The following is a 23,630-nucleotide window of genomic DNA, read 5'->3' as shown; positions in this document are numbered from 1 at the left end:
ATGCTCAGAGATGTTTTGGAGCCTCCTTTTTTGGAGATATTTATGAGCTGCACAGGATGTGTCCCCGTGCCACATGCTCTGGGTTTTCCTAACTGAGCAGGAGGGTTGGACTAGATGATCTCTAGAAGTCCCTTCTAACCTCAGTCTTTCTGTGATTGTGATTCTGTGCTTATATGATGCTTCTTTGCTACTAATAAATACAGAAATCTCAGAGTTGTACTCCTGATAAGTAAAATTCCTTCAAATTTCCTTTCATGTCTAAAGACAGTATTGGCAAAAGACTTCTTTTAGGGTATACTTCAAAGGACCATTAGATAGAAATTTCAATTTTAATTTTGATTAATAAGGAAAAAATTCCAGAAATTTCTAATCTGATAATGAATTCTTGTGTTAATTGCCAACTTATTTCTCAAAAAGCTGAGGCTCATCCAGTACATAGCTATTGCATATGTTTATTCTGTCTCTGGACACATAAAAATGTCACTATTTGGTTACACTTTCTGGACTTACTGCTTTAGATTTTCATTTTATTTTATTTTATTTTATTTTATTTTATTTTATTTTATTTTATTTTATTTTATTTTATTTTATTTTATTTTATTTTATTTTACACAATCAAATTCTATTGCAGAAGTCTTGAAAAGTAGTATGGTACTCTACCTAAACACATTGTGTCTGAAACTGTGCAGAAAATATTGGGATAAATAGCAAAATTTTCTACCTTCTTTCTGTTCCTTATACCTTCATTCTATTTCCTTATGGTCTTCATAGTGTCTGCTAGTCTTTTTGGGATATTGACTTTGCAGACAAAAATGGAGCTGCTTAACAAGGCAGTCAGATATCATCTCCTGGCAAGTAAAGTTGATTTTTTCTTACTATTTAAAAGACAACTTGTGCACTGTAAGATCCACATCCTCTAAAGAAGTTTTAATTTGCTGTGACTTCTGCACAAGGCTGGGTTTGCTGATGGTGGGATAAGGATTGCCCAAACCCAACACAGTTAAATAAAAAAGTATCTGCCAGATATCTTGCTACCATATCTTAACTCCTGTGAGAATTCAGTCTGAGACACTGTTGTCACTACTTTTTGGTAGTCTTTAGAAATCTCAGGCATATAAAAATGACTCCAAAATATTACTTTTGACATTGTACACAAATCATCGCTACAATGAAGCATATCTAGTATCCACAGTCTTTTATATCCATTTTTATATATATTATCTAGCCAAATCCTTTTATATCTGTCATTTTTGCCTTCATCTTCATCAGATTCTCTCAATAATTTAGTCTATCAAATCCCTCTAGTATTCTACAGATTTACTATGCAGTCAAGAGAGTAAATGGAGCTAAAATTCTTGTTGACTTCTTTTTAAAAATCATCTTATGAAACTTGTAGCAAGTGCTGGCTGCTAAGAGCATATAAACATTGTATTGTGAGAGGAGTGTCTTACATTCATTTGCTGGTTTTAACAGCTATGAGAACATATTAACACCTTCTTTTATAGAAGAACAAGAGACCTAAGGGTAACTTACAACCAGCTTTACTTAGATTCTGGGATATTTAGTAGATAAAACCTCTTAGTTATCAGGTTCAATATTTTCAGTTTCAATGTTTTTGGTTTGTTTGTGAACTTCTATGTTTTCAATTATTTGATTTTAAGTGTAGTCAGAATTTCCTGGTTTTGGCAAATAAACATGGGAAGTAACATTTCATCTTATACTGAAATAGAACTTATATTGAAGTTGAATTTCAAATTTTGTAGTTCAGGGTTCACACTAGTGAACCTAGTTCACACTAGCCCCCCCCTAAAATCTACATTGACTTGCTAATCTTAATTAAAACATAAATTAGACTATGCTCTTTTAAATTTGTATTTTGAATTTGTGTGTACTGCTATATAACGTAACAACACTCGCCCTAGTGCATCTGTCAGTGGTATTATGTTAAAATGAATACTGAACACTAACTGTCCTTTCCCCTCTCCATTCCTCCCAAGCCTTCAGGTAGCTAGCATAGTTAGCATCTGTAAGTCTAGTTTCTAGGTTACCAGTGAACCAGATGGTAACATACAGAAAAAGAAGAGGAAAAGCTTGTTTTCTTTGCACTTATTTAATTCTGTTTTTATATTGCTTATGAAATAAATTATGCAGAAAACACATTTCATTCCAAGAAAAAGATGTTTTTCAAAATTTTGAATAAAATACCTATAAGAGTTTTGAAATGCAAATTACTCACTGTTATAATACATAGTCATGCAACATAATAACATTTAATACATGCAACCATGTAATTATGCATAATAACTAGTGATCATTGTGTGTGTGGGTAGGAAGGATGGGGAGGTGTTGTATATTCAGCTGGTCCTCTGCACCTGCAGAAAGCAGACAACTCCTTACTGTGGAGGAAGCAAGATAATGACAGGATAATATTTAATGCAAACATTAATTTGTTGGAATAATAAAATAAAAGGAAGAAGTCAATCAATTAAGATCTGTTATTGTGAACAACAAAATTATGTTGCATGTCATCTTAAGGACAAACAGAAGACTAGTGGAATGAGATCTTTAATTCATCATTTACCACATAGCTGTTAAATCCATTATTATTACTTCGAAGAAGATTTTTATTGGTTATTTAAGCTCCTGTTTGGGATAAACTCTCTATATATTAAAGTCTATTTGGATTCTGAAATAAATAATGAAATTGTCAGCCTGAGTGATGTAATATTTTAAATGAAAAGAAAAACAAGCTGCTGTGAAAACATAATTGTCCTAATACCTTGATTCTCAGTAGAGCTTATTAACTCAAGGCATAGTCCTACATTAATATGACTAAATGGCTTTTGGACATCAGATGGCTTGCATCCAACCAATTTTGAGTGTAGGTGGGGCTAGCCCACTGCTTTCAACATCCAATAGTACAAGCACATGCTAAGCTGTTAGGCTATTTATAAAAAGCAACTCAGTGTGTTTGGGAGGAATTACATTCTGCTGGAAAATTTAGGCTAGCATAAAGTCATGCATACTTGCCCTCTAGGGTTGATGAAAGCCAGTAAGTGCTACTCCCAGAGGTAAATAACATTAAGTTACCGGTACATGCTACTGGTGTCTTCTCAATGACTTTCCCCAGTAAAGGTCATTGAAAGGAGCATAGATTGCAGCTATTCTCTGTCACTAACAAGATTTATCTGATCTTCACATTAATAATGACTTTGTGTTTTCTCCTTTGTACTCTAAGCCTTGAACTAGGAACTAATGATAATTTGACAGAAATGATTGACTTGTTCCTTGGCATTTCAGAGACCACTTCTGTTGTATTCACAAGTACAGATATTGCATGTTGACATTAAGATATAGCAGACACCAATAGGGGATGGAGCAGTCCAGTCTTCAGTCCTTATATTTGGGTTTCAAGCAATTGTGATGATTAACCTATCTCTTTTAGAGAAAACAACTCTCAGGGAATCTTCAGCAATTAATATGACTTCCTTATATACTAAACTTATTAAAAGACAATGAAACCTAAACTGTAGCACTGACAACAGACAGAGCTAACACGATTTTTTCTATCTGTAGTCATATTACCACTGTCATCCAATTATCACAGTAGCTGCCTGAAGAGAATCTTTCATTTAAACATAGTACAGATAAGTAGGTGATTGATAAACTTAGAAGCAGAGGTTAAATGAACCTTACTGGAAAGTAAATTCAGATCAGATTGGCTGCAGACATATAAGGACATTTTTTAAAGACTAGCTTGGAGCACAGAGTCTTACTGTAGTTATTGTTTAACAAGTAATCTGCAGAAACATATATCAATGAGATATCAATATGATAATCGCTTGCTATTGAGTTTTTAGAACATTCCTCTGAATCCATCATATACCCATTGCATATAAATAAAGTGCACTGGATTTAAATGAGTAACCATGTGCAGAATCTCAACAATGTAATCCTTATTCATATGGATTGCTGTGATAGATGCAAGAACACAGTAGAAGAATGATTTCTATTGAGAGGACCAGCTGCTTCTAATGAAGAATTTATTAACAATAATTAAATACAGTAAAATCGAGAGGGAGAACACAACTTATGTTCATATTATACTCAAAGAACATTGCTATACAATTAGCATTAATATACAATAATCATTTTCACAAACTGACATTTCCAATCAACATTGTAGAGCTGTACAATTAAAGCATAAATGTAATTAAGAGCAAAGCTTTCTGATAGCCCACATTACCAACAAATGGCTATAAATTTGAATAATGAACTCATGATGAAATTGGCCATTAATCAGAACATAATCAGTGTTAAAGCCAATCAGAAAACAAGTAGCTTATCTGGCTTAAAAACAAAAGAGCCCTTCAGCAATTCTGATGTCCAGGTTATACATGTATGCATCTAATATAAAATAGCACCCGTGTTCCCTAAGCCAGTGATTTCTTCTCCTTACTATTTCTGTGAGTTTCATATGCAGATGAGGTAATGCACATCAAAACTAGGCAGTCTGGTCACTTCATCACTCTAAATCCACCCAATTGAGGAAAATACAAAGAAGTACAAGTCAAAGTTACTGACATTGGTAATTTCTTTCCTTTCAGTATTTTTAACTCTCCAGATTTCCATTAGAACAAATAGTTATTGTTGTCATCAGTCTCAAGCTTGCTATTGAGACAATATTTTCACAAATGTCTTGAGAAACTCATCACAAATGACTTCTAAGACTGTATTATTCCTAAAAGAAAGAACTGTGGACACATTTGCCAACTATTTTCTTTGTATTGTCTTGCAGTCTAGGAGGTGCCTGTTGAGTGTTAGACCTATAGAAAGGGCCAGAGGTGATGCCAGGCTCAATAGGAGCCAATACCTTGGCCTCTTTGGGAATAAACCGTGGGAAACTGTGTTTTTGGATACGTCATGGGGAGTATGACCACCACACTGAGAGAAGCTTTTCTCTTTACTTGCTATCAGCAACTGCATCCCATTTGGGCCTTCAATTCAAAGGGTTGGGATAGAGTCCAGTTCAATCAGGGCTACAATGCTCAGGCACCTGGATCATGTCTTCTTTGGAGAGAAGCTGAAGGATCTGGGTTTGTGTATTGTGGTGAAAAGGCCAAGTTAGTTGGCTAAGGGTCAAATAAACATCTGCCTATAGCTATCTGAAAGGCAGATATGATGATGTTGGAGCCAAGGCAACCTGTAGCATCTGTTGGGACTTAGTCCAATTAGACTGATGTAAAGGGATATGAAATTCCAGTGGTTTGTTCTGGTCGTTTATTCTGTCATGAATTCTGATATGAAATTCCGGTGGTTTACTCTGCTCAGTTATTGTGTTACCTCTAGTTTATACTACTAGGATGATAAATGTAGAGAATTCTTTAGAACTCAGAGGAGCTGAATGCTGAATTCTTTCGAACTCAGAGGAGGTAAAAATCAGTATTAATCTATTAATGGTGATATTTCCAGGGCTACATAGTTTTATGGTCATGATATAGTCATGGTCATGATATCCCACAAGGATGGGATATCAAAAATTTCGGAATCAAAGTTTTCTGAAACTCCTGGAATAAGAATCAACCATTTGGAAAATAATTTTTGTTTTAGAAATGCTGGTGGAAATCCTTTCCATCCATCCTCTATGGATGTAGAATTCTTCTATATTCTTAACAGCTAATTCCAATTCAAAACACTTGTTTGAAAGAGATAAACGCTGGCCCTACTTTACTGAATACCTTGTTCTGAATAATAAGTTCATTAATTGAGTGTCAGTCAGTGATAATACATTAAATATATGGTAGGTGAAGTTTAACAAGCAGTCATTGTAAGTAACAAAAAATAATATATGATGAGGATGTAACTAATATGGGAAAAGAGAGAAGTATATTCTAATCCCCTCCCTAAATCTAGTACTAAACTCCCTAAAACTCCCTAAAACTAGTACTTTAGGGAGTATGAAAAGCTGCACACTTTCTTTCTTCTTCCTAGTTGCATAGTTTCAAGGTAATAAAAAAGCATATCAAGAACATATGGAATATGGACTTTCAAAAAGAAACAGTTGGCTAAACCATACTTTTGATTGCTGTCAGAGTATCAGCCTTTTAGGCAAGCTTGGAATAGAACAGATGGGAAAAGTCAAAACTAGTTTTCCATGCTTAAAACAGGAGCACAAGTTAAAATTCCAGTTCATCCTCAGCCTAGGTAAAGCTGGTGATGAAAGGTGATCTAATACCCAGTCATGACAATCACAAAGCAGAAGCTAAGATGAGACTATTTGCCTTAAAAAGATAGCAGATGATGTGAGAAACTTATATTAGAGAAAGGTTCCAGTAAGGGATAGGCTATTAAGAAATAAGCCTCTTAGGAAACAAGTTATTTTTCAAGAACTAAGAGTAGCTTTGGTTAGATTATACATTTGTGATTATGAAATTACAGAAACACTGATAAAAGATTTGTTTGTTCAGTTGCACTGATGTGAGAAGGATCCCTGCCTACCTGGGATCTCTAGAAACTGATGTGATGCTACTACTACTGCTGTTACTAACTAGCGATTTATAGGTTAACATCACTCCTGTCCTGAGAGTGCCTGATAGGGCTATCTATGCTTGAAATAGTTTAGTTTAGCTCAGTGGATATGCAGTTTAAAAAGGATTTGCAGGATATTATTTTTGTGCTTTTCTCTCAGGACTGTATTGTCTGTGTTTGAAATGCTTAGAAAGCCACAGCTCAGGTGTCTTCCAGAATTACTGGCTTTCCTCCATTGTCCCCAGTAATACTCACTGCCCAACATAATACTCAAGAGGACAATCTGAGAAGGAAAAATGTATCTCTGCAATCTGCCACCTCTCCTTTTACAACACCTTCTTCTGTGCTTAATGCCAATGAAATGAAACAGACAATTTGCTTTCAAATAAACTCTACTATAGATCCTCAAAAATATGCAAAGGAAACAAAATTCATCTGACAATTCTATTTCTGTAGTAACTGTTTTTGCAGTTGAAACAGCACAAACGATTTCCAAAGCAGTAGCACATTGCAGCTAAATTAATGTTCTGTACTGGAGCTTGATAATCAGCTTTTCAAAATAAATTTACTTAAATGGAAACTACAAATAGATCCATCACTAATGAGAAATAAAGATGAAAATATTATAAAAGAAGCAAAACCTGCTATATGTTATATTCCTGTGTTATTTTGCTCTTTAAAGATAGGTTTTCCATCACAAGTTTTGAATCATGAAGACAAAGGCAATCAGGGTCATACATGGGCTTTGTGAAAGGTGTCTTTTATTTAATTATGTATTTTGTAGTGGACTAGAATTTATTGAGTTTTAAAGCCAGTCTTCTCTGGTACACATCTAAGCTACTCTTCCTGAGAAGAGAATTGTTCAAACTCTTCAGTATGTCTGAATTTTGATACCTGCTTCTGTGAAATCTGCTCTTGGAAGGTAAAAATAGCATCCAAAATTATTGGATCACAGAATCACAGAATGATGAAGTAGCACAATCCAACATTCTTTTCTGAGTGAATATCTGAAGAAATAAAATTGATTATACTGAAAAAGCACTTAAACTCCTGAGACTGAGACTCAGACTCCTGACTGAGACTGAGATGATGAGAATTCTGTGATTTCACCCACATCAATAATTGTAGTATCATACGGGCAAATACAGACATGTGACGACAACACAAATTGAAGAAGGAACTTCAGAAGTTAATAGCTCTGTGAAACAGCTACGAATGTATTACAACCTGCTTGTAGGGCGGGTTTGTACTTTATCTGAACTTGACCTTGAAAGCAAAGTGATTGAAACTGTTCCTGCATTTCTAAAAGGAAACATAGATCAGTGAGAGAGAGACAGAAATATGCTTCAGAATTTAAAGTTTTCTTTATGATATGTTTATTTATTTCTTTTTCATTATGCTTAATTATTTTAGGAACATTTTACTTAGTTTATTTTGTATTTATTTTGTAAATGATTTAACTGGGAAGCTCTCACAAAGTATATAAAGCAATGATTTGGTAAGCAGTCCTAGGAAAAGTCATTCTCAAATATTACAATGCCCAAAGGGTTTCAGCTGAAAGAGATGTGGGAACAAAAGTAATTTTCCAATTTTCATACATTGAAGTCAGACTTGGAATATGGAAAAAATCTAAGCATATAGCTTAAGCAATAAGAATCGTTTTTCCCGTTTTTCTTTGGTATTTGTAATTAAAAATAGTTTTAAATAACAGTGGAAGTAATTTAAAACAGAACCCACTTGCACAAGCTAATTCATACATTTATATCTTCATACAACAGTTTCATCTTAATTCAGTTTCTTGTAGAACTGAACTAACTAACTGAAATGAACAAATCTCAAAGGAAATGAAATATTAACAGAAAAAGAAGATCTGTGCCAGATGATAACATATGCCACAGAACAGGTAAGTTAATAATTGACAAGAATAATTTTTTTAAACACAATGAGTCATATACAGTGTACGGTTATTAAAAGGAAAATGTTCTGGGTGTCAGGTATTACTGACGAATGACCTTGGTACTATTATTTTAAAAAATGAAAATAGGAAGTAGCCAGAGTCCATTCTTCTGGGACTTAAGTCTCCAAAAATTAATATTCAAATGAAAACACTAAGAAGTGGAGAAATGTTTTTTTGGCATAGTATTTGAGTGACAATATTAGTTTCTATCATGGTGATCAATGAGGCAACATTTGAGTAAAAACAGGTAGAAAAACAGCATATATTTTTGGGTATGCCAGAGGCTTCCTTGCCAGAAGATAAGGAATGAATTTCTGGCTAGTAGAATGAGCTAATAAAAGGTATGCTCTTAAACACTTGGAACACGTGTTATGCTGATGCTGATGCTGTAAAGTGAGGTTAGTTTAAGTCTTAAGGAGGATCACCCATGTAGATGGACCCATTTCAGATGTCCTTAAGGCACATTTGTTTTCTAAATAGTAGACTTGCTTTCTTTGGCTCAATTCCGTCACATGTATCATTTTTTCCTGCTCTACTGTAATCTAAAACATTGGTTTCTCTGAATCACTTTTAACTGAACAAAGGTCTTTCTTGAGCCTCCACTTTGCATCTTAAAAGTATTTGCTGTTGTGTGACCACAGCCATTCCAAGGAGAACTGCTGAAAGCATTATGTTTCATAGTAATAAGGCACAAATTGATAAATTTACTGACTACTTCTTAAGAAATCAGAACCACTTCTGCAATATTCCTCTACACCAGCCTCAGCTGTTCCTTTGGTATATATCATGAGTATACTCTCTTTTGCTTTACCAGAAAGGATTTCTTTTTGTTTAAGTCCAATTTTGAAGAATTTTTGATCATTTACTGTAGGAATTTCCTCACTCATTTACTGTGATAATGTGCTTAATTTGTCATGATATTTAAGACCATGACAGTCATAACAGTAGTCTAAAATTCAAACTTTCCTGGCACCTCAGTTAAATGGACTCAAGCAAGTCCATGGAATTAGAAAGAAATTGGGCAAACATTCCTCTCTGTTTCCATAGTATTTCCTATGTGGACTGCTTCAAGAGAGAGAACTGGCAGTACAGAGATGGACAGTAGCTTCTCATTATACCATTAGAAAGCAGGAGCAAGTCAAACAGTTTTGGCTTTATTTCAATGTTAGAAATCTGCATAATTCAATCTCTTCCTTTCAACGGCAGAAAAGACAAACAAAGTTTTAGTCTTGTTGTCTTCTTTTGGATGACCCTGTTCTTAGTGGGACTACTAGTTTTTATTTTGGGTAGGGATTTTAGAAAGAAAATCTCTTTACTTCACACACACACACACACACACACACACATACACACAAACAGTGATTAGAAGAGGTTATTTTTACTTTCTCATTTAATAAATCTGGTGAAGGGAACAACTTCCAATCTTTGAGTTTTCTTTCAAAAGACCTTTATTTCTTGTGTGTTTATAAAAAAAGAAATTTTTTTTTTTTTTTTTGTGTTAAAAACATCTCTATGCAGTGGCTTTTAAGAGAGATATTAAGGTAGCAGATGACCAGTTATGATATATTTTTCTTCAATTTGATATTATAATATATAGTTGCATTATTGAAATATCTTTTCTTAAATATCTAATTCCATCAAATTCTTGCAAATATCTTTAAAAAACAAATCTGCTTCTGGTTAATGACTAAAGATGAGCTATCAGACTGTGGCATGCTGTTATCCCTGATGCTGATTCAAGACAACCAGTGAGAGACTTCCTGGACAAAACACAATTGTACAACAGCTTTTAAAAGATCTACACGGAGGCATACAGGATGGTTATAACCATTTGCCTGATTGTCTTCTGTGGAGCAAATCTTCAGTGAGGGAAATCAGACTTGTTTATAAGCCCTGTGCATTCCTGGACAGCAAGAAAAAGAGAAATTATATCTCATTAACTTTGCTTTAGATTCCTGGATTTTGTTTTCAGAGTCTCCTATGCTTATACTATAAGTTGGTGGGTACCTCTCTGTAAAAGAAAAGATGTTAGGAGTCATTCAAGGAAACTAGACATTTTATGGATTCAATTGAATTAACGTGTTTAGTTTAGGGCTCCTGAAATGGTTAGCAGTGTGGAGCTTACAATGTATGGGAAATGCTGAGAGAGCTGAGTGAGTTCAATGCAAGAAGACTGAAGAAACTCAGTTGTAGTCTTCAGCTACTTAGTGGAAGACTAAAGAGAAGAGTCAGGCTATGCTCAGAGGTATACAAAGAAAGCATGAGGCAGAATGGCACAATTTGAAGCAAAAAAAAAAAAAAAATAGATATGCAGAAAAACATATTCAGTAAGTGGGATCAACCCCTGAAGCAAGTTCCCAGTGAATCTGTGGAAACTCCGTCCTTGTAGGCATCCAAAGCTTGCCCAGCAACCTGGCAACCCTAGGCAGCCTGGTCTAACTGTGAAGCACTCCTGGGTGCTCAGCTAGGCCTGACATTTGAATTAGGAGCTTTACATCCCACTCTGCTGTCAAGTAGTTTAGAGTAGCTGCTTGATTTTTATCTACTTGGGACAGAAGACCTGATAGGAGAAGGAGATGGGGACAAGAAGCTCTGTGAGACTGGAAGTGGAAGTGGAGTCTGTGATGAGAGCAGGGGAAAGAATCAATTAATTGGGGGACTGGGGAAAAGAGACTGGGGAGAAGAGACTGAGAAGAGTCTGGGGAAAAGAGACTCAGTGATGCACTCCGCTGATCCCTGCAGCATGGCAGGCTAGATACGGTGTTGGGAATAGGGAGGAATAATGTACCACCAGGTAATTAAAAACATAACTACCTCTATGCAAAAGGGATTTGGATTGAATTTTTTATATGAATGTTTTTCCAGAATTTCTATTTGTGTGCTCAGTGCCACAGTTTTCATGTTCTTTTAACATAGGTTGTATGCATGTCTCATTTGAAGTTTTCTTCAATAAATTGAAAAGTTATTTTCAAATTATTTTTAATTCTAATTACAGTGGAGCTGGCTTGAGGGTCTGGTTTCCCCTTACAGGAGTAAAAATAGTAAACAGCTCTAATTTAAATATGCATTTTTATGGAATTGCATGCCCCATGAGAATTATTTCACACATTATCATTCCCCTGAATTTTTAAAATAACATAAGCAGACAAACCACACAGTAAGGGAAATTTACCCTTACAAATATGGAAAATAATCTTTCCTCGGTAGGCTTGCAAAAATGGTATTTAAGACTTTATTTCTTCCCCACTATTTTAAAGGCTAAAACTCTGGGCATAGATCTGTTTCTGGTCATATAGGAGCTAATTACTGCACTTTGTACTGAAATAGCTCAATAGATTAAAAATTCTGTTGCAGCTGTGGAAAGAGAAATTCAGAATATTAATGAAGCAAAGATCTTGAGTCTCTTGAGTTGTTTAACTCATTATTTGTATTCTTTCCTTTTTCAGTATAAACTGTGAGAGGCAAATAAAACAGCAACTGAGAACTATTATTTGATTGATTAAAGTTTCTCAATGGAAAAAGGAGAAAGATCCATAGTTCACATGACCTCACTTTAGATACAACTTTTCCACCACCTTGACGATTGTAAAAATAGAGAGATAGTAGCAGGGAACAGTAGATAGTAGGCCAAAACAGTAGGGCAAAAATTCCCCAAAGCTGAGACAAACTTTTCATGAGTGATATTATGTCCTTTTGATGAATACAAAGTGAAATCAAAATGAATGGAAATATTGAAAATATATGAAAATATATTGAAAATATATGCAATGAATTCAATTCTTTTTTTTTTTTTTTTTTTTTTTTTTTTTCCCCCTCCTGTGAAGTATTTATTGTCACTACGTGGAATCTCTGATTATCTTACATTTACTGGTATTTTTCCCTAGGCAAAAACTTTCTAGGAAAGCACGTTTTCCTGGCTGAGGCCAGCCCTGTATTGGCTCTTCTTGGGGTGCTACATTCAGTCTGCAGCTGCAGGCCTAGCTCAGTGCAGTGCACAAAGCCACAAGTTCATAAAACACCTTTTTTTTTTTTGTCAAAGTGCAATGAATTTGCCATGACTGTCTTCATTTTCTGCCACTTCACTCACTAGAAGGCTTTCTGAAAGCATAGATTATTATAAAGCATAAGGAAGAAAAAGATCTTTGTTTAAAATATATGACTCATTGTGTTATTGATATGAGTCTTAAACTGTCAATAAACTCAGGCTACAGTAATAGCTCCTCATTTGTTGATAATGGAGGGAGTTTTAAAATGTTTTGCTAGGAAATAAATATTCGAAAAGCTGTTGCTTTTTCTCTTCATTGCATTTTCTCTTAGAAAGAAAAGGAAAGAAAACAAACATGTTTTAGTTTGTGTTTAGTATTATAGTACAATATGTGAATCTCAGCTTTTCTTTTAGGAACAGGCCTCAATGAGGAAGGAGGTGCTGTGTTATATGTGCACCCATGCATGTTATTTCTCTGGGTCTGCTTGGTCTTCTAGTATTGACAGAGATGAGTTGAGCAGACCAAGTGTTAGGAACATATATACAACACAGCCACACAACCAGCCCCAGAAAAATGATTGCAGCAGCTGGACCACACACTTGCAGAAAGCTCCCCAATCTTGCAAGGGCAGAGCATTATTCATCAAAAGTTAAATAGAAGCCTTGTCCGAGTGTGCACTTGCTAAAGAAATCACAGAAGCTGTTTAACCGCAGTCCTCTGATTAAACATGAATTAAGCAAAATGTTTTAAAACTGCTTTGGAATGCCGTTTCCCAGAGTAAAGCACTTCTTGCATGCATTTAACTTTTCTATGAATAGTCCCATTGATTCCAATTGGGCTGCTTTCAGAAAGAAACTAAGCATGTGTTAAAGTTTAGCCCTTTCCCTGTGGAATTCTTTTGAATGTATGTCCTCACAAAAAAGAAAGGATGGGATTAAGTCTAATGTGTCTAAGAAGCATTTCTCAGACAAGTTAATACACAGAAGAAAATATTTAAATATGAAGTTTTGAGGATCTCGATTTTAGCCTAGTTTTGGGATAGGTGCTCTCCACAGTATTCTCTGAACACCTCCCAGGTCTGGTCGCTTGAGAGTCAAGAGCAGGCAACCTGCAAGAGCACAGTGCAAATCTTTCCCTCACCTCTTTCCCCCTGGCAGCCAAGTCATGCAAAGGGCAAACAGAGATGGAAAAGACACGCGAGTCTCATTCTCACATGCAAACTTGTGTAGGCTCAGAAGTGTGTGTATGCCTGGATTAACCCATTTTTTGACTCACAGAACACTTGTGCAAGCAGCTGTACTCACACAGTCTAGAAGACTTCATGCACTACAGAATACTGCTTCTACCTTACCATGACTAACTTTAAGGTATCTGTGTCCAGGAATGAAATCTCAAAAGTGAGTGGAGAGATGCATCACATAAGGGCTGCAGTCCATAACACCCTCTGATGGCCCCATGCCTCCATCAACCATGGCGAAAGAGAAGGGTTTGTACATTTTGCTCAAGACAAGTCTTTGTGAAAGAATAATAAAAGGTTAGACAACAGTGGTAAAGAGAAAGTAAATTGTTTCAGAGTGAGCTTCTTAATATCTTCATATTTGAACAGAGAGCAGAGAATCAGGTATTACTAATATATCACATAAAACATTAAAAAAGAAAGTAGAAGAGAAGAGTGTGATTTGGTATATTTTATGGGAACAGACTGAAAGAGTAGAAAATAAGCAAGTAAATTGGATAGAAGAAGGTGTTCTCACTCTGAAATTGGCCTGTAACAAGCAAAGTAAAGCAAAAGTAGCACATGAGCAATTAGGAATATATAGTATCTTTTTCTGTAATGTATCATCATCACAGTCAATGAATGTCTATAGCAGAGGTCGGTGACAGTAGATGACTTTTAAAGAACAAAGAAACCTTTAAATACTCTGTAGCTGAAGATAAAAATCGGGTAAGGGGATGCTTGGAAATGAGCGCCTGTTCTCCCTGCGGTCAGGCAAAATTTCTCATATCTATCTGCTGACAGTTTGATAGATACAGCAGTGGAAATGCAGTTCATGCTTAGTTTGCTTAGCAATTGTTATTATTAAGAATGAATGTAGGTACTCTACCAACTTGCAAGAGATTCTGCTCTACAGTGGTAGGTTTAGTCCTTCCCAAAGAGCTGACATTTAAACAATAATAAAAAACTACATACAATAGACGACTATTGTATGGCAGGAACCTAGGAACATGTATTGTTTGCTTCTTCCCTATAGTTCCTCATTGCTTTTGTGCTTAGGGCTTTCCCAGATATGGCATTTTGCACTTGCTTCTTTGAAACCACTTCACAACAGCAGTACTTACAGGGCATTCATTGTGCTGCTGGCTTAAGAAAATGTATCTCCAAAATATTATTAAGCTGTTGAGTGCAGTGGCTGACTTGTTTATGTCTTCAGCTTACTGTTAGGAACTGCTGGGAATCAGAAGAAAATATACAACAAAAAATGGTGTACTGCATAGACTTCTGAATTATATTTTATTTTCTTTTTGCTAAATTAAATTTAAAAATTGTGGTCTCTAATGTGAAATAGAAGTACTATAGTCCTGAAAAATATTTGATTCTGAATAATAATTATTAGAAGGGGGCAAAGAGAAGAGCAGAACTCTATATGACTGTATACGTAATAATCCTAGCATCAAGAAATGAGTGCACATGCGCACCCACCCGCCTTTACTCCCACCCAGGCTTGTTTGCATTATAAGTTAATGTGGAAGCCTTTCATTGGTGAAATGGAAGGGCTGGTTGTTACCAATCACAGGCACAAATGAAAGCATCAGTGTAACTAATTACGCAGTCACTTGTGTCTTAGATGGAAAGAGGATTAACTCCCTATATGCTGCCTCCTTCCCCTCCAACTGTAGAATATGAGAATATGGCAATTAACATTTAAAGTCTACAGATACATAATAAAAGACTCTTAGAAATGTCAAAGAAAATGCCTATAAAATGTTACTTTTTATGTAGATAAATAGCAAATGGATCTGTTTGTTGTAAATGGTAATTATTCACTGGATTGATGTAAATACAATGTGTAGTATTTTAGGGTGATTTGTAAGTATAACAATATTTGGATATATTTGTATAATCATAAACTTCATCTTGGAAATGATCTGTACTTTTTGACTGCTATATACAGATCCTTAGTAATGTATAAGCATTGCAAATGAAAATCTGAGCTTTATTGTCTTCTTTCAGCCTGAATTCAGTTTCAGAATTAGTGAAACTCATCCTTTCATTGTGTGTTCTTTTTTCCTTTTCTTTTTGTATTTAGGAAGGTTTTATTTTATTTGCAGTTCTAATATGCATTTTCTTCATCATGTATTAATTTTTTATGATAGAGCATTAAATAGTTTGAGGAGGAAATTCTTCTGTACAGATCATTAAATATACTATGGAGACTGTCTCTAAAATAATTTTTTAAAAATCAGGTATTTTCTGTTTACTTGTTTGAGTGGTAATGTTTAACCTAAGCACACTTATACTATGGGGTGTTTTTTCCTTTTTAAATGAATAGAATGGAATCTCTTTTCATAACAAATATTGTGTTTACCAAATTATATTTTGTTACAGAAATTTGTCAGACACACAAGGGTAGTTAAAGGTTACACAGATAATGTTGTTTCCTCTTGTTCACCATTTCAAAGAGTTTGGGAAGACAGAGTTTAACTCTATATTCTGCTTTCTATGTTGCTTGGTTTCCCAGCAGCAGTATGCTGCTCAATTTTGTTGTAGATTCATGGGTTTAGGGCAGCATTGGCCCAGGGATATTTTCTGTGCTCTTTGGCCTGCTGTAAACTAAGAAAATAAATTCTTCTCTTTAGTCCTAAAGCTAAGCAAAAACTAAATTTGAATGTTCCTTCTCATGAAAGCGCTATAGTCACTGGGCTAAAAAGTGTTCATAGTGTCTCCTGCAACAAGCCTCTCCTGTCCAAAACTCTTCCATTTTGCATGGAATACTTCAATGTTTATTGAACCAGACAGCATGAGATATGAATGACATTTTAGCCTGGAGGTTAGGATACCTGGGTTCCAGTCCCTGTTCCGGAGAGTGTTAAATTATTTATGCAAAGAGGAACAGCCTCAACTCAATCCTAAGCAAGCTTCCTGAGGTAGCTTTGAAGCTTCTAGACCCAGAGTTATCAGTGCACCAGCTGTAGACATTACATATGATGATTGTATTTCTTACACCCAAATTTCATGTTGCCAGGGTGCTAAGATTTCCAAAAAATCATGCATAATTACTAATGCTGTCCAGTTTTGATCTAAGAGAAAGAGTTTATTCTGTTTATGCTTTCGCATTTAATCTTAGCTAGGTAACTGTACTCTCTATGTTTTTTCTTTTACCATGAGCAAAAGGAAATCAAGGAGGGCTCCTCTAGAGGTGATCTGGAATGTGAACCTAAAGTAGGTGTTCTGATTTTCCCTGTAAAGTTGTCCCTATTAAATAACAAATTAGTTCTTGTGAGTTGGCGGCTCATTAGACAGTGTAGCTCTCCTGCTACTGCTGTTGTATCAGCCAGCCTCTCTGATCAGCCTCAGCAGAACCCTAACATGGGAAGTAGCTGTATATTTAGGTCCCTAAGAATTAGGCAGAATAAATGCAGAACTACCACCTATGGAGTAGCATGTGTATGATGCCTTCAGGCACTTGAAAGGTCTCCCTAGTTAAGTTGCTTTTTGTTTTCCTAGCTCTGAAGAGAACTTTAACTTCTATTTGCATGTACATAAATCTTCCCTCTTGAACAAAAAAAAAAAAAAAAAAAAAAAAAAAAAAAAGATAGTTTGTATTTTCTTGAGTCTGTACCTGTATTAGAAATGCTTGTGGGCTATTTACTGATGTTTGACCTCTTTGCTATGAAAAGAAGCTATGGAAAGAAGGCTGAAAAAGAGGGGAATAAACATGGATGAAACATGGATAAGGAAAAGAGTGCTTCTTATACTGAATATGTCTCTCAAGTTGCTTTTGTAGTATTTACTAAAAAGCTTTCCTTATAATTGTTTCTCTGCTGCAAGGAACTATGATCAATTGTTGAGTACTTAATACGATGGCAAATGTCAAAACATGTGTTGGGAGGAGAGGGGGGTAGGGAATGTATTATGAGTGCCACTTGCCATTCCTGCTCCTCCAAGGCGTCCAACAGCTCTCAAATGGCAATTGTCTTGACTTTGCTGAAGTTTCCCAACAGCAATACTTGGAAAACACTGCTACCTTGTGGCCAAAGAATGAACAACAATTCGAAAAGACAAAAGAGCTCATTTTCCTTGGAAGCTGCTGATTAGAGAGCCTCTGCCTTTGTGTTCATAAATAATAATAAAACAATACTATCTTCCATGTGAAATGTAGATTGGAAAATATAGATATTTTGTGACACTTGGGATCTGAGAGGACTGAACAACTTCTAGTGATAAACGGAGTTGTTTTTTGACTACAAATTTCATGCTAAGATCAAAATATCAGCATGAGGCTTTTGATTTTGGAACGTGCACCCCCCTCTGGTTAAATGCAATTTGAACACATTGTCTTTATAGAAACAGTATGGTTTTTGCACTTATTTGGAATTTTCTGAATAAATATATATGGGGATGACAGTTCTGTTGCAGGCGTAGTAAGACAAACAGCTTTTTTTTTTTTTTTTTTTTTTAGAAATTCTTCATGTTTTGTCAAGTTCAGGCATTGCATTACTGACTTCAGTGCTAAGCGAAAAAATTGTACTCTCTGGTCCTCATCACCAGTTTTCTGTTTCTCTTTTGTATGTGTTGTGATGCCTTGCAGATAGATCTTGCATGTGCTCAAGAAAAAATATTTTCCTAACCCTTGTAATGAAAGGCTGAGATCTTTGTGATGAATTTCTATTGATTTCAGTGGAGTTCTGTACAGTTCAGTGGATGAAAAAATGAAGATGTGTATTTTGAAGATTGATATTTAACAGTTTCCTATCAAAAGAAAAACTGTGTTTCCTCTTTCTGATATTGGTTGTGAAGATCTTTTCTAGGATATGACCCTGCCTTAATTATGGCTATTGGGTTTCTCTCTGTGACATATATCTTCAGTGACTGATAATTCATTCCTTGTCAGATTGTGAAGAAATCAATCCAGAAAAAATCTTGTTTGTTTCATTGTTATCTCAAACCTGGAAGAAACTAGAGACTTTTAAGTAAGATATTCTAATTTTCTAATATCTGTACTACAGAATAATGTTATTTATCTGGGAATACTCTAATTATAATATTAGAATTCCTTAAATGAGCACTGACATACCTCCTCCCAGGGCATCATAGTCTCTATGGAGCACCTTTCAGACTGCCTATGGGGAGGTTACTCTCTTTAGTATCTGAGATGTAGGGAAGAGCGTATGGTGTTTGTACAAAGTTTATGGAATGTTTAAAGGAGGAACATAGCCAAAGTCTGGACTGCATATGTCTGTCTCTGTGAGAGAGATAACTAGAAGAATTGAATAGTGGAGGAGCCAGTAGGCCCAAACTACTTTTGGAAAGGCCATGGGGTGCAGGGGCCTACTGAGATGCCCTTTGTATGAGTTTGTGCCTGAAGCAACTGCAGAGGATCTGAGGACCAGCTACTAGGTGGACTGACTGTCAAAGGCCAATTATTGCAGGGTTCCACCATGTGTGTTGATGTGTGCAAGGAGGTCTAGTCTTGTTGTGGGAGTAGGGCTGTGAATCTTGGAGGCTCCTATGCCCAGGTGCCAGCAGCACCTGGTGAGAGCAAGGAGCCGGGGCCAGTCACTGGATAGACTGTCGAGGGGCAATTATTGAGGGAGCCACAGTTTGTGTGTGGATGTGAGTGGAAGGGAATTGCGGGCTTTGGGGTCATGGGCTTGTGGCAGCCTTGTTTTTACTGGACTACTTAACTCAGCTACTGGAGTGAGGGTGTGCAGGGAGTGCGAGGAAGTGCTTTATGGAAAAATCTTGCCAAGTCTGGGTCTCTGTAAGATGTGAAGACATAAGTTGCTGGGGAGGAAGGTTGCTGTCAAGGCCCTAGGGGCACTCATGGGCTTTACTGGCCCTGATTAGCCTCACTGGGGACCTCTGTCCTGTCCATGTCTCAGAAGCCCCATTTCAGCTCAGCCCAGGGCCTTCAGCTCCGTCCAGCTGTGCCACAGGAGTGCTTGTCTCCACCTCGGACACAGGGCCTGTGTCTGGCCATGGATCCTTTGGATTTAGGCCCTGACACACAGACTGATTTCCTAGGTTGACCTTGGCCCTTGCTGTGGAAGAAAGCTAAAACTGGAAGGTATGAGATCCCAAGAAATGAGGAGAAAGTGATCCTTGAGAAATGAATGAATTATAACAAGATGAGTTTGATGTCTCGGGTGAAATGTCTTGAGGAAAGTTGGGAGAATACCAATTCTCCTGTCATAGTGAGTGGGTATATTTTAAACGTAATCAGTGCATTTTACTGGAGGATGAAGAGTAAGTTAGTCCTTTAAATTTTAACCATTTAACATTGAAGTGGCAACCACATGGCTTTCTCAGCCTCTTTTTCCTGGAGAGGAATAAATAGAGGCAAATAACAAAATAAAAGAAAAATACTGGCAGTTGGACTGTCAAAGTGGTGACCACTTCCTCAAGTGGATAGGAGATGCAATGGTTTAGGCAGATGAACATTGCTTGTAGATGGATCAGAAATGAAATGGAAGTGTTCTCTTATAGTATCCCTAGTGTAATGACAGGATTTGGTGTAGGTTAGTACATTATGATATATGCATTGTATTGTAACAGTTAAAAAATCTTTTCTTGATTGAACCATTGGCAATTCTTTCTTAGAAATTAAATCTATTAAAAGTCTAAATCTATTAAATCTATTTAATTAAATCTAATAAATCTATTAAAATGGAATGCATGTAAAAATAGTGGTTAAGGGAGACTGGCTTTATTTTTGCTCCTTTAAGAGAGTCTCTCAGATTCTCTTGGCCTGATTAATCTCTGTAACAATTTAAACATATGATTCATGTACAATTTGCTTGCCTCTAGACTCATTAGTTACAGCACTTTTAATCCAGACCTTGAAAAAATTATTGCCTTCTTTCTAAAGCTTAGTTTTGTGTATGTACTGCTTCAGATTAAATCTTTTGCTCTAAACTTGTCTCTGTCCAAAAAAGCAAACCCAAACAATGAGGTTACTGGTACAGTACTTTGTAAGAATTTGTATGTTTAAAAGATATCTAGGTAACACTTACTGTATGTGTATTGTTTCCACGGTAGCAGTCTTTCAGCTGTTTCATTACTACTTTCCAGACAAGATACGTATAAACCAGATGGCAAGAGACTTGACATTTCACTTTGAGTCATACCGATTGAAATCGACAGCCTCATGTTGTATATCCCAGGACTGAAAAACATGTATTTGGACTACTGAATTTCCTGAGCTTTCATTGATGGAGACTGTCTACAAAATGCTAGCAATCTACTAGGAATTTCTTAACAGAACTTATATGATCATATGGGATGGTCAAATATATCTCCCATATTGAGAATTGAGAATATATCTCCCATATGGGATGGTCAAATATCTCCCATATTGAGAACATAACTTTACTTTTTTAATTTATTTTTGGCTCAGGGAGAGTGATTAATAAGTCCAGAAGTGCTGGATGAACTGGTAAGGCTAAGGGATCCTAGAGGGTCTGCTCCTGCTGCTCAGCGAAATGATTATTTCTAACCATTTCCATTGCATTGGTTAGGCTTTCATGGAGCAGAAAAGAAAGAAAGCAGCAGGCGATAGTGCTGGGAAAAAAATGTTCTTGATAAAATCAGCTGGTGATCTAAAAGACAGCCTGCATTCTGTTTTCACATATCATCAGTAGTATAAATTGTCCTAGGGAAATTTAGTACTTGCTTACATAGATGATGCTGTGCATCCTATGGATATATAGCTAGAGGCTTAAAAAATGTATTTTGTTTTCTTTTTCTATGAAAACTCTTGAAGGACTAATCAATTCCACTTATGTTTGAGGGAGGATGGAAATATATTTTAATGACACTTTTTTATTATTCTTTCTTTGTTTGAAAATATATTTTCTGTAGTATTTTCTTTTTTCAGTAGAGCAATGGATACGAGCATTTACAAATTCCACCAATTTGACCATTGTCTTAATTAAAAAAAAACAAAACAAAACCCAACAAAGTCTTGGTAATAAAAATTCTTGCAATATTTAGCCAATCTAATCTAGTCAAATGCACCATCTAAATTTTTTTCTCTATTACAAGATTATATACAGATTATAAAATCTGTAAATCAGCAAATCTGACATTAGAGTGACTGTAACAGTGAAGATTTAGTTTAAAGGACCAAACTTTATATGGTACACAATAAAAAAACTAAGATTTTTAATCTCTGAAATAACTCATGGAAGAGGACAGGAACATTAGAGACAGTATGTTCCATGTTTCAGATAAAGACTCACAATGATCTATATTGTAAGAATTTTGCAAAACCAGTATTCGATTCCACAGACTTCTGCTGAAACAATTACAAGTTACACAATTACACTTTGGCAAAACGTGACTCTTGCTACTATAGCTTGTGAAGACTTAAAGAGTTATAGGGTCTATATACCATATGTGAGCTCTGCACATGTTATCATTTCTTTTTGGTGAATCTATAAAAATCTATATGGATAAAAGTGTGTGGTTTGGCTGACAGAACCTATGTCTGCTGCTAGTGTTTTGCCAGTGCATTATGAAATATGCGCAAAGTCATTCTAGTATGGAAAAAAAAAATCGTGTAACAATCTTAGCAATCCTATTGTCTCAGATTGTGCAATATGGTTGTGCTACAAGTTCTTTCTGGCTCTTGTAACTGCTGCATGAGAGCAAGGAGCAGAGAAATTGTGGTGTCACATGTGAGTTCTCACTCTTTAGGCAGAGCAACTGGTATTGGGGAAACAGATAAAGAGGAGGGTCAGAGTGTTCTTAGATTTTCCCCTAGAGAATCTGCATCTGTATGTGAGCATGCGGAGTATGACATGTAAGCATTTCAGTCTGCTACAGCCTTTGGCTAACAGACAAAAAATTCTTCGACAGAGACAGCTGACAGTCTGATGGGAAATAGGACAGATGTAATTCCTCTTCAAAGACAAGTATCTTTTCTAACAGGCAAAAGAAGCTTGCACCTCTGCAGTATGTGTCTTTAGTTCAGCCTCAACACTTAACAAACCATGTAAGAGAATCAAGTTACATATACGCACAGTGAAACTATACTGATTTGCAGATGAGCAGAATGAGTCCTCCAGTACAAAAGTATTAGCATTGTGACTGCAGCTGCAAAGCTGGGCATTTTTTCAGCTGTCAAATGAGGAGAAACATGACATGAAAAAATAAATAAAACCTGGCTGAAAGCTCCAGAATTTAATCAGTAGGAGTATTTTATATTTTGCTCAAATTTGTTGGAAAACATTCGCTAGAGAAGAAATTGCCATTTTCTTATTACTAGAGAGATTTTGTACCCCATCCCAGTTTGTTTTAATTATTTTCAGTACAATCTGAGCCTACAGGTGCTATACAAACAAAAATAATATATAAACAGCATCATCATGGTGCCAGAAAATTGCAAACTCATCCACTTATTCTTTTTCCATTACCTGGAATGAAATTCCTTACCTGTTTTAATTTCATGCAGATTCCTAGACAAGTCAGTATTTAAGAATTTAGAGGGTTTTGATTTCTTATGAATTATTTTTTTTAAAGTTATTTCTGAACCCAAATTGTTGCATTCACTTACAAATGTAGCTATATCATTTTGCAACTTGCAGAAGCATTAGGAATGCAAGGGAATCATGGTGTTAAAAAGCTTGTTCCTTTATTTCTTTTTGGAATTCTAAGCCCATCTGTAGTCACATTTGTTATCTCATTGTGAGGCAACAAACTCTAGCCTGCTGAATTCTAAGAAATACTTAAGGAATTGGCTTTGCTATTCTTTATCCAGGTGCATGAGTTTAGCTCCCTCCAAGTCTTGCCTTTAACCAATGACTTTTGCTGAGTAAGGATTCCACTCTGGAACCCTTAATACTTCAATGGAGATGATATTAGATTTTCACAAAGAACTGGAAAAAATACAGAAGTTGGCAAAAATAAAAATTCTGTGATCTCTTTGGACCTCTTC

The sequence above is a fragment of the Nothoprocta perdicaria genome, unplaced genomic scaffold (genome assembly GCF_003342845.1).
Source record: "Nothoprocta perdicaria isolate Ctin4 unplaced genomic scaffold, notPer1 scaffold_88, whole genome shotgun sequence".
NCBI lineage: Eukaryota > Metazoa > Chordata > Aves > Tinamiformes > Tinamidae > Nothoprocta > Nothoprocta perdicaria.
Note: the sequence above shows the minus strand (reverse complement) of the source record.